Genomic DNA, 12185 nt, shown 5'->3' with positions numbered 1-12185 from the left:
AGCAATACAAAGTCTGGGAATTACTTAAAATATTCCCATTAAAATTCAAAACCAACAAATTCTGAGGACTGTGGCAAAGAAATTATTTAAAGGTGGCAAGTATTTAACAAAACTGATGACACTCTGAATAGAAACTCAAATCGTCCCTAAAATCTCAAATAGCAACATATAAATTAGAATGACAGATTGTACAAAATAATTTCTGTGCTAGCTCAATGTATAGGAGGACATATGTTAATACTGTAAAATATCAAAAACATAGTTGCACGTGGATTTTTTTTTTTTTTTTAATGATAAGAAACCACTGCCACGCTTAGGGCAAAATTGATTCCAAAGAAATACAGAGTATTAGAGCAGAAGGGACTTTACAAATCATTTTGTCCAGCTCCATCATTTGGCAGATGAGTAAACTGAGGCTCACAGAAGGTAAGTAACGTCCTAAGGTCATACAGCCAGTTAATGACAGAACCAGGACCAGAAAGAAAAAATGGGTCCTCTGACTTCCAGCTTAATACAGTGGTGGCATTAGAAAACAAAATTCACATTTGACTAGTGTGTCTACTTTTTTTTTTTTTTTTTAAAGTAGGCTCCACGCTGGGCATTTTTTAAATAGGCTCCAACAGGGGACTTGAACTCACGACACTGAGATTAAGACCCGAGCTGAGATCAAGAGTCAGATGCTAGGACTGACTAGGAGTAAGCTAGGATGTAAGGAGTAAGGAGTAAGGAGTAAGCTAGATACTAGGAGTAAGACTAGGATGCCCCTAGTGTGTCTACTTCTAATTAGAGTGGCACTGTATAGCAGTAAAGAGCTGTGAGGTGGCATTAACTTTTAAGGGAAAATAATTCTGAAGCACGGGGTTCAAATGGATCAAAAGTAGATTATATCTTAATACCCATTTCAGAACGTAATAAATGCTCACTCTCCCCCGCCTTTCTCCATTTCTTCCTCACTGCTTTCCTTTTTCCCATTCCTCTGTATCTTTCTCTATTCCTCTCCAATCCAGACATCACAGATGTTATAACATCACCTCAAAGACTACCTGTTTTAGTGCTTGCCAGACTTACGAAAAAAGTTTTATATTTATCCTTGAATAGCTAGTCATAGCACATCTCATTCCTCACCTTGCTTTTCCCATTCCCATTCTAGAAAAGTAAAAATATCCTGAATTTTACTGGTGTGTAACCTTTTAATCTATTTTACCTGTATTTATGGACTTGAACAGAAAAGCAGGTTTTACCACATTTGAGCCTGTCAAGAGAGCTGGATTACATAAAATGACAATGTAAATGAATGTTTAGCCAGTTCAACTGAGAAATTAAGAAATGGCCTCTTCTCATAGAATGCCACATACTAATATTTAAAATACTAGTTCCTACATTAAAGATAATTAACTTTAAATATATTACAATATATATGTTGGATTTTTGTGATAAATCATTCCACAAATACCAAACGAGCATGTCCTATGCACAAAAAACTTAATTCAGACTAGGTCCTGAATTTTCCTCAAAGTGGAATGAACTTATTAATTGGATGTGTATCTCCATGCCAAGATCTGCACACGATTTCCTCTGTAGCATCTTTGAACTAGCTATTTAACAACCATCTCAAACTCTGCATACAAAAATCTCTATACTGGGATGCCTGGGTGTCTCAGTTGGTTAAGCATCCGACTCTTGATTTTAGCTCAGGTCATGGTCTCACAGTTTGTGAGATGGAGCCCTCACTGGGCTCTGTGCAGACAGTGCAGAGCCTGCTTGGGATTCTATTCTCTCTCTCTCTCTCAAAATAAATAGATAAACATTTGGGGGGAAAAAACCTCCATACCACAGCATATGTCATCTCAATCCACTTAGTTGTACTCAAAGCCAGGAATCTAAGAGTTGGCCTTAAAAATGCTCTCTCGTACTTGCTTCTCACCCACACATCCAATCCACCACCTAATTCTGTCACTTATAGTTCCTAAATACTCAATCCATTCACTCTTCCCCATCTCTACTCCTGCCATTCACCCACTCCTCCCAGCCCAGTCTTTAATCTACCAGACCACTTTGTTGCACTTTGTTAGTCTCCTGCATCCACTCTTAAGCCATCATCTCCACTAGGACTTGCGTCTTCTTTTCTTTTCTTTTTTTAAATTTATTTTTCTTTTCTTTTCTTTTTTTAAAGTACACACTTGATTGTCTTCTCCCAGTTTAAAATCCTCCAATGGTCCCTTTGCCTTCAGAGTAAATTCTAAAATCTTCATCATGGCCTACCCGAACCTGCATTACCTATTCCTTTTTAAAAAATACAATTTGTATTTTATCATAAAAACAATTTAGCATTTAGATGAGAGAAAAAAAAAGAAAACGCATTCAAATTGGAAAGAAGTAAAATAATCGGACTGCAGATGACATGATCTTACATATAGAAAACCCTAAAGACTCCACACACACAAAAAACAATTAGAATAAATGACTTTAGCAAAAAGTTACAGGATACAAAAATAAATTGCATTTTTATACACTAGCAATGAACAACCTGAAAAGGAAATTAAGAAAAACAATTCTATTTTACAATATTAACAAAAAGAATAAAATACTTAGAAATAAACCTAACTGGGGCACCTGGGTGGCTCAGTCGGTTGAGCTTTCAACTTTGGCTCAGGTTGTGAGTTCGAGCCCTGCACTGTGTGCTGATAGCTCGTAGCCTGGAGCCTACTTCAGATTCTGTGTCTCCCTCTCTCTCTGCCCCTCCCCTGCTTGTGTTCTCTCTCTTTCTCTCTCAAAAATAAACAAACATGAAAACAAATTAAAAAAAAAAAAAAAGAAATAAACCTAACCAAGAAGGTGAAATACTTGTCCCTGAAATCTATAAAACATGGCTGAAAGAAATTAAAGACACAAGTAAGTGGAAAGATTCCTGTGTTCATAGATTGAAAGACTTAATAATTGTCAAAATGTCCACCTATCAAAACAATTTAAGAATTCAATACAATTCCTGTCAAAATTTCAATGGCATTTTTTGCAGAGATAGAAAAATTTAGCCTAACATTCATATGAAATCTCAAGGGATTCCAAATAGCCAAAATAATTTTGAAAAAGATCGAAGTCTGAGGTGTCACACTTCCTCACTTCAAAATAATTTATAAAGCTACATTTTCAAAACAGTGTGGTACTGGCCTAATAACAAAGATATATAGGCAATGCTGTAGAACAGAAAGTCCAAAAATAAACCCTCACATATATAGTCAAATGATCTTCAACAAGACTGCCAAAATCACTCAATGAGAAATGGACAATCTTTTCAGCAAATGGTGCTGGGAAAACTCATATCCACATGTAAAAAAATGAAGTGGGACACTTACTGTATACCATATAAGAATTTAACTCAAAGTGGATTGAAGATCTAAATTTAAGACACAAAACCATAAAACTCCTAGGAGAAAACAAAGAGGATAAGCTTGAAGACACCAGACTTGGCAAGGATTTATTGGATATGACACCAAGGTACATACAAAAAACCCAAACACGGACAACTGGAACTACATCAAACCTAATTTTTATGCATCAAAGGACAGAATCAATGGGGTGAAAAGGCAGCCTACATAGTGGGAGGAAGTATTTGCAAATCACATACCTGATAAGGAGTTGATATCCAGGATATATAAAAAATGTTTAGAACAATAAAATATCAAATAATCCTATTATAAAGTGGACAAATGACTTTAACAGACATTTCTGCAAAGAGGATATACAAAAGTCTAACACATGAGAAGATACCCAACTAATCATCAGAGAAATGCAAATCAAAACTACAATGAGATATTACCTCACACCATTAGAATAGTTATTATCAAAAACAAACAAACAAACAAACAAACGAACAAACAAAAAAACAACCCAGAAAATAAATGCTGGTGAGGATATGGAGAAATTGGAACCTTTGTGCACTGTTGATGGGACTGTAAAACGGAGCAACTTCTATGGAAAACAATATGGAAGTTCCCCAAAAAGTTAAAATAGAACTAGCTACCATACGATCCAGCTATCCCACTTATGGGTATATACACATAAGAACTGAAAGGAGGGTCTTAAAGTGATATGCACATGCACCCCCATGTTTACAGCAATATTACTCATAACAGCCAAGAAGTGGAAGCAATCCCAATGTCCACCAATAAATGAATAAACAAAATGTGGTATATACATGCAGTGGAATATTATTCACTTTTTTTTATTTTTGAGAGAGAGCATGCGAGCAAGGGAGAGAGACAGAATCTTAAGCAGTCTCCACACTCAGAGCAGAGCCCAACACAGGGCTCAATCCCACAACCCTGGGATCATGACCTGAGCTGGAATCAAGAGTCAGACACTCAACTGACTGACGCACACAGGTGCCTTAAAAAGAAAGGAAATCCTGTCACATGCTACAACATGGATTAGCCTTGAAAACATTATGTTAAGTGAAATAAGCTAGTCACAAAAAGGTAAATATGGTATTAAAGTAATCAAATCATAGAAACCAAAAGTAAAATGGTGCTTAACTACTGGCTGGTAGAAGTGGGTAGGGTAGAAGGAGTTGCTATTATTACAGAATTTTAGTTTTGCAAATGAAAAAGTTCTGGAGACCTGTTTTACAACAATATGAATATACTTAACACTGAACTATACACTTAAAAATGATTAAATGGTATATTTTATGTTACATGTTTTTAACCACAATAAAAAAAATCAATTAAAAAATCAATGCACCATTGTTAGTCACAAAAATCCAAATTTAGAAATTTAATAAAAACACAACACGTCAAGCTCTGGATAAGTGGCTCTTAACCCTGGCTGTACAATTATCTTGATCTTACAAAAAACTACTGATGCCTGGGGCTCAGACCCAGAGACTATGGTCTGAGGTAGGCCTCTTAAGCACTGAAATGTCTGAAAACTGTCCAGGTGATTTAGGCACAGCCAGGATTGAGTACCACTGCTGTAGGTATCTAGATTTCAGTGCCCAAATTACCAATTAGGGATAGTCTTAATAGTCACCCCACCCCTCATCCTTTCTTGAGGGAATATATTACATTTGTAAGAAATAGAATTTTTACTTAAAAGATTTCAGTCTTGCTTCCTTTTTCATTAATCTGAAACTTTATGGTCATAATGGATTACAGTAAAAATTTACGATAACTGAATTTTTGAAATGATTGAAATGAAACAGAATTTTTAAAAATTAAAAAAAAAAATTCTCTGTCAGAGCATCTGGGTGGCTCAGTTGGTTAAGGGTCAGGCTCTTGGTTTCAGCTCAGGTCATGATCTCACAACTTGTGGGTTCAAGCCCTGTGTCGGGCTCTGCGCTGGCGACACCAGCCATGCTTGGGATTCTCTGTCTCCCCTCTCTCTCTCTGCCCCTCCCCAACTTGTGCTGTCTCTGTCTCAAAAATAAACATTTAAAAAGAATTTTTTATTTAATAAAAATCCACATCATAGATGAACCTAGTTAGTACGCAACATTAAAATTTTTGTGTGAAGTAAGATCTCATTATGAGTTTTACGTTTAAGTTCTGACATATTTATCCACATAACATTATTATAAAATACACTCATTAATGTTTCAAGAAACCAGTGAGTGTATCTTAAAATCATTTTTAGTGAAAATGAAAATATGGGGGTCACTATGTTTATATTTAATTACATAATAGTAGAGTATAAATACAAATATGTCATCAGCCCAAAACTGTGAGTGAATACTTTTAGAAGCTTACTGTAGTTTAATTCTGTCAGCTTAATTTTATCCCGTCACTGATCCTCAAGGATCTAAGGGTTATATACAAGTAAAAGGCAATCTAATTTAGTAGTGATTTTTAAAAATAAAATCTAAAATGTTCCCTTCAGTTATTTTGTATACCAAGACAAGGTCAGTTAAGGGCAAAGAAGAGAAGGGGACACAAAGCAACAGAAAAAGGAAATTAAACAAACAACAGAGGAAGGGAGGGAGGGACAACCAAAGAGAAACAAGTTAGGTCAACTGTACTCCTAAAAGTACTTAATACAGTCTTTAGGGTTTTCTTTTTAGTAACTTTCTGTAAGAAATGTCCTAACACAAAAAAAGTGTCAGCAGATTTAAGTCTAGGTTTCAGAGTCACCTCTTCTGGCATTCTCTGTATAGACAGGTAAAGACATATATATATCTCTTTATATAAAAATATATATATTATATATATCTTTATAAAAAAATATATGTTGTATATACCTTTATACAAAAAAAATACACCAAAAATGTACCAAAGAGTGAAGGAACTACAGATTTCTTATCCAAAAGTAAATGCAGCTGTAATCATATCTGGCCTCATCCTATTTACCTGGAAAGTATGAGTTATCACCTGCTGTCTCCTCCCATCTCCCCTCCCTTCAAAATATTATTATATCTTATGTATACTAATACCTGATAAACCAAGGAACAATTCTCTACCTTCACTTTTAAATGCAAAGTTTATTACTAAAATAAAGACTTATTTTCTCACAAAACTCTTAAGGATTTATAAGTACTGTGGTAAAGCTTAAGCTTTAGAAATTTCCTTTGAAAAAGAATTGGTTCTGGGGGGAAAGACACTGCTGGGCTTCAAATTCAAGAAAGGACTGGAAAGATGATAAAAATTTAATCTGTGCAACTGCAAATTATCCCAATATATCAGAATAAGGGGAAAGGCTGAAGGGATTCAGTGTGACTGTAATAGGGAGCTCTCTCAGAGTCTAGATTGTAAAATGATGACATATACAAAAGAAGGGGAAGCAGGCTCAGGACCAAGGATACACACACCCTGAGTGTTATAGACCTGGTACTAATCTATGTGAATTGTTATTAAAGCTAGAACCCAAGATGGCCCCTAGCTCACCAAAAATGTTGAGAACAATCAAACTGGCAAAGGTGGGTACCTTCTCGAGAAAAGTCTGCTGCTTGGGTTTGACTATGTATTATTTATAATGACAGAGAAAAGGGAGACTTCCTCTTTTCTTATGGTGGTTCTGATAATAATAAACTTTAGATTTAAAAGGATAGATAGGAAAATGTAATTTTCAAAATGGGGCTGAGCAATAGAAATAATCCTAAATAAGAGTCTCAAAATTAATTATATTAAAAACATGGCTTGTGATTGTTCAGAAGAAGGTATGTGAGTGTTAAGTGACAAGACAGATTCACTGAACACAAATTAGGTTATACCTGTCAAATTATCCCAAAATGTCCCCAAATGTATCAGAGACCCAAATATAAAATGCAAAACTTCTATGAGAAAAAAAATCTATAGAACTCTAGGTTTGGTAGTGAGGATGTATGTATTTATGTATGCATGTACTTTTATTCTATTTTATTTTATTTCAGTATAGTTAACACAGTGGTAATGAGTTTTTAGATAAAACACCAAAAGCATGATCCACAATAGAAAAAATTCCTAAGTTGGACTTCCTTAAAATTTAAAATTTCTGCACTGTTAAGGAAAAGGATAAGCCACAGACTGAAAGAACATATTTGCAAAACTTATAAAGGACTTGTATCCAAAATATACAAAGAACTGTTAAAACTTAACAATAAGAAAACAAATGATCTGATTAAAAAACAGGCAAGAATTCTAAAGGGATGCCTCATCAAAGAAGATATACAGATGGCAAGCATGCATATGAAAAGATCTTCAGGATCTTATGTCATTACAGAAATTGTTAACTGAAACAAAAATGTGGTATTACTATACACCTATTAGAATGCTAAATTCCCCCAAATAGGTAATACCAATTGCCAGTGGGGGTCTAGAGCAATAAGAATTCTCATTCATTGCTGGTGAGAATACAAAATGGTATAGTCACTTTAGAAAAAGTCTGGCAGATTCTTACAAAGCAAAACATAGTCTTACCATAAGATTTAGCAATCTTACTCCTAGTATTTACCCAACTGATGTGAAACTTGTGTCCACACAGAAACTTGCATGCAAATGTTTATAGTAGCTTTGCTCATAAACAGCAACTTGTAGCAAACAAGATATCTTTTAACAGGTGAATGGATAAAGAAACGGGATGAAGAATCTTTTTTATTGCTAATCAGCAATAAAACAGCAATGAGCTGTTAAGGTATTAAAAACATAGAGGTCTTTAATAAGCAATAAAAAATATTCAGCAATAAAACAGAATGAGCTGTTAAGGTATCAGAGACATATATGAATGTTAAATGCATACTGCCAAGTAAAAGAAGCTAGACCAAAAGCCTATAATTATGAAAATCTCGAAAAGGCAAAACTATAGAGATGGTAAATAATCAGTAGTTGTCAGGTGTTCAGGAGAGGGTTAAATGGGTGAAGATAGTAGATATTTTCACAGCAGTGAAACTATTCTGTATGATACCATAATGGTGGATACATGGCCACCATGCATTTGTCAAAGCCTATAGAACTTTACAGAACAAAGAAGGAATCTTAAGACATGCAAATTAAAAAATTATTTAGGAGGTTGGGGACACCCAGGATGAAATGCAGAATACGGCAAAAAAAAAAAAAAAAAAAAAAAAAAAAAAATCTAACTGTACTACAAGTGTTACGAAAGAACTTTACTGGAAGAGGTGGGGAAATACTCATCTAACTTTGGATGAGCGGAGCCTATCAGAAAAATGGCAAGATACTGTACACAAGCATTGTACTCTAATCAATAAAGCCGTTTTCCACAGAGGTAGAAAACATGTACACTAAGACTGATTAATTAAGTACACAGATGGCCAATGGTGTAGGAGGTCAGTCTGAAAAGGCTACATTATTGCATGACTCCAATTATATGACATTCTGTTTATGTGAGAGGTTATAGATAAGCAAGAGAAGGCTAGAATGATCCTTGTGGTATGGATTTGAGTGAAATACATCAGCATGAACACACTCATATTTAGTTTAATACACATACAGCTGGTTACATATAGAAATATTTACAGATGTGTATATACACGGCTTAGCATACCTACATATATTTTCTTGCTTTGTCTGTTGAAAGGTCCTAGAAGCAATGACACCTCCACAGCAATGAACACACCCAGTTATCAGATCTTAGTTTCTAATACTAGTCTCTAAGAAAAAGAACAAGGGCTCTTTGGAAAAATAGCTGATTCTAGGACTGGGGTAGAAAATATGCAAAATAAGCTGGAGTACCTTACAGTGTCAGAAAGCAAGGAAGTACTCAAATGAAAAACATAACCCACAATGAAGGGGGTATGTAAAAGGGACGCAGAAGTTAAATCAAAGAGTTCCCAACGGCCAAAGCTGGGACAATTTGAGCAACTAAAATAAAGTAGTATTGGATTATCACCAAAGTAGACAATGAATATCCATTAGTCCATACTGATATGAATAAATGACTGAATAAAAGGGTTAAAAGACAAATCTGTGTAGAATTCCAAATAATCTGTATAGATACTGCCCCCTCAAGAAAGTGGAGCTTAAATTTCCACCTAAGAAGTATGGTCTGTATGTAGTAACTTCCTTCCAAAGAGTACTGTATGGAAAGGGAGGAAAAGAATAACTTTGAAGTGGAGAAACTTGATAAACACATTACCTCATCCAGGTAATCAAGTAATGTTAATATCAACAATGAGAAGTCATGCGGAGAGTATGTACCCTTGATATGATGTGATAACAATGACATTTTACCTCTGTGATCTTCCTCCCCAAATCCATAAGCCCAGTTCTAATCATGAGAGCAACATCAGATAACTCCCAGTTAAGGGACATTCTACAAAATACCTGACCAGTATTCCTCAAAACTGTCAAGGTCATCAAAAACAAGGAAAGTCTGAAAAATTGTCACAGCCAAGAGGAGCCTAAGAAGACATGACGACTAAATGTAATGTGGTATCCTGGATGGGATCCTGGAACAGAAAAAGGACATTAGGTAAAAACTAAGGAAATCTGAATAAAGTATGGAAGTTAATAACAAAGTATAAATATTGGTTTATTAATTGTGACAAATGTAGCATACTAATTTAAGATATGAAGAGTAAGGAAAATTGGCTGTGGGGTATATGGGGACTTTTCACAATTCTAAAACTATTCTAAAAATAAGAAGTTCATTTTTAAAAATAATAAATTAGGTCATAGTAACCTCAGTATTAAACAACACTACTTAAAAGAACTCTAGCCAAGTACTTGTTATGGTCTTTCACCCAATCCTTATATACAAAAAAGGAGAACCATGGAGCAGACAAAAAGAAAAATAGGAATATTTGATCAAACAACCATAATCAAACAATACTGATTAAAGGACTAAAAGCAAGAAGGAAGATTTCTAGAAATATCTCAGGGGCTAGGTTTATGGACACGACCATTTTATGGTTATCATCAAGGACATGGATGTCAACAGAATATATGTTAATAAGAGGAAACTGGTAAGGACAAAAACCTTGAATAACAAAATCAAGACTTAAAAGAATATTGACAAGTTGCTGAGACAGAATAAATCTAACAGTGAAATTAAGCAGAACGGGGAAAAAAAGGCAATGCCTTGTGTGCCAAAAGACAAAGTATAAAAATGTAGTTGAGGGGTGCTTGGGTGGCTCAGTCAGTTGAGTGTCCAACTCTTGATTTTGGCTCAGGTCATGATCTCACAATTCTGGAGTTTAAGCCCCACACTGGACTCTGAGCTGTCGGGCTCTGTATTGACAGCACAGAGCCTGCATGGGATTCTCTCTCTCCCTCTCTCTCTGCCCCTCCCCTGCTCATGCCCTCTCTCTCTCTCTCTCTCTCTCTCAAAATAAATAAATAAACTTAAAAAATGTAGTTGATAATTTAAGGGTAGCATTTGTTTTTTAAAAATTTTGTGTGATTTTAGTAATGTCATCAAGTTGTATGATATGCCTACCCAAAACGGTTAATGTCATCTCAAGTCACACTAACACGTATAAAATGTTAGGATGAAAAATATGAGAGCACCAATGACTTCAAAGCTGGCCAGATCATATTTAGGGTACACATGAAGTTCTAAGAATTATACATTAAAGAGAACAACAAAATGCACTGAAAAACAGGAATCATGGGAACGCCTGGGTAGCTCAGTCAGTTAAGTGTGACTTCAGCTCAAGTCATGATTTTGCAGTTTGTGAGTTCGAGCCCTGCGTCGGGCTCTGTGCTGACAGCTCGGAGTCTGGAGCCTGCTTCGGATTCTGTGTCTCCCTCTCTCTCTGCCCCTCTCCTGCTCGCACTCTTTCTCTCTCTGTCTCAAAAATAAACATTAAAAACAAAACAAAAACCAGGAATCATGAATGTAGATTTAACATCTTTAAAAATCTCAATTGCTATGGCATGAAAGAGGGATTTATACTTTGGCATGGCTTTAGGGGTAGCACTAGATCCAAAAGATGGAATTCTAAGAATGTAGTTTTCACAATTTTCACAGTGAAGATTTTCTAATCATAGGTTAAGAATGGACTGAACTACCTAGCAAACCATTCTCTAGAAGTGTTCAAGCAAAGGCCAATTTATTATCAGTGATGTTTTAAACGGGAGTTAAAAGTGGGCTTTAAAAAAAAAAAAACAAAAACATTCAGTCTTTTCAATCTTGAGATTATGACCAAAGACAGACTCAAGTAACATGTAAGCTTCAAGTTCCTGTGATATTCAAAGGCCATCTACCTGAATATGTTAATTTAGTTATTACAGTTACTTTATCCTAGGATGCTAAAACCTTAAAGTGAAACCAGCATTTAAAATTTTGAGTTCCACCCACGCTCAATCCCCCAAATCAAAGAGCATTTCTTGGTTTAGCTGGGTTGTAGTGGGTCCAAACTTAGTCAATTAAAAAAAAAATTCAGAATTAAGTAGATTACTGTTCAAATGCATGAAAACTCTAGAGGCTTTACTATAAACTAATGAGCACAGCCTACTGAGGTGTACTCATTCTCTCAGCTCTAGCTCTTCACTTCACACTTGCTGTAGGCTAGATTAAGTTAAACTAAGGGGCTAGAGAGGTAAAACTAAAAGCTCCCCATCCTTTTCAACCATCAAGTTTGAAAATGTAAATCAATTCGTATTTTTGTGTAAAATGTTAATTCCTTCAAGTTTTCCAAAGCAGGTAATAAACATACACTTCTAGTTTATGTGTGTGATTAGCCATAAAATAACTCCCATCAAAGAGACATTCTAAGTAAAAGAGGACCAAGTGAAGACTATGGATGCAAAATCTCT

The 12185-nt window shown here is 35.3% G+C and overlaps 1 protein-coding gene and 1 long non-coding RNA gene across 6 annotated transcripts in view; both read right to left on the bottom strand.

The window, feature by feature from the left end:
* The window catches only part of ZNF292 (zinc finger protein 292), a 97423-nt gene that overhangs the window by 29254 nt on the left and 55984 nt on the right, over nt 1-12185 (bottom strand). The window contains exon 1 of one of the 5 annotated variants that reach the window (XM_086707368.1): nt 9750-9855. The exons of the other annotated variants lie outside the window; for them this stretch is intronic. The gene's annotated coding sequence lies outside the window, so the exon portion shown is untranslated. Of the gene's footprint in view, nt 1-9749; nt 9856-12185 lie in introns of those variants that run through there. 5 annotated transcript variants of the gene reach the window in all.
* LOC147581069 (uncharacterized) lies at nt 253-6210 on the bottom strand. The gene is made up of 2 exons (XR_015251378.1): nt 755-6210; nt 253-690 (listed from the first exon to the last, which is right to left on the bottom strand). It is a non-coding gene; the product is annotated as an uncharacterized LOC147581069 (long non-coding RNA).

The sequence above is a fragment of the Puma concolor genome, chromosome B2, assembly GCF_028749965.1.
Source record: "Puma concolor isolate L17-30 chromosome B2, mPumCon1.1.hap2, whole genome shotgun sequence".
NCBI lineage: Eukaryota > Metazoa > Chordata > Mammalia > Carnivora > Felidae > Puma > Puma concolor.
Note: the sequence above shows the minus strand (reverse complement) of the source record. Positions and strands in the feature narration are given on the sequence as shown.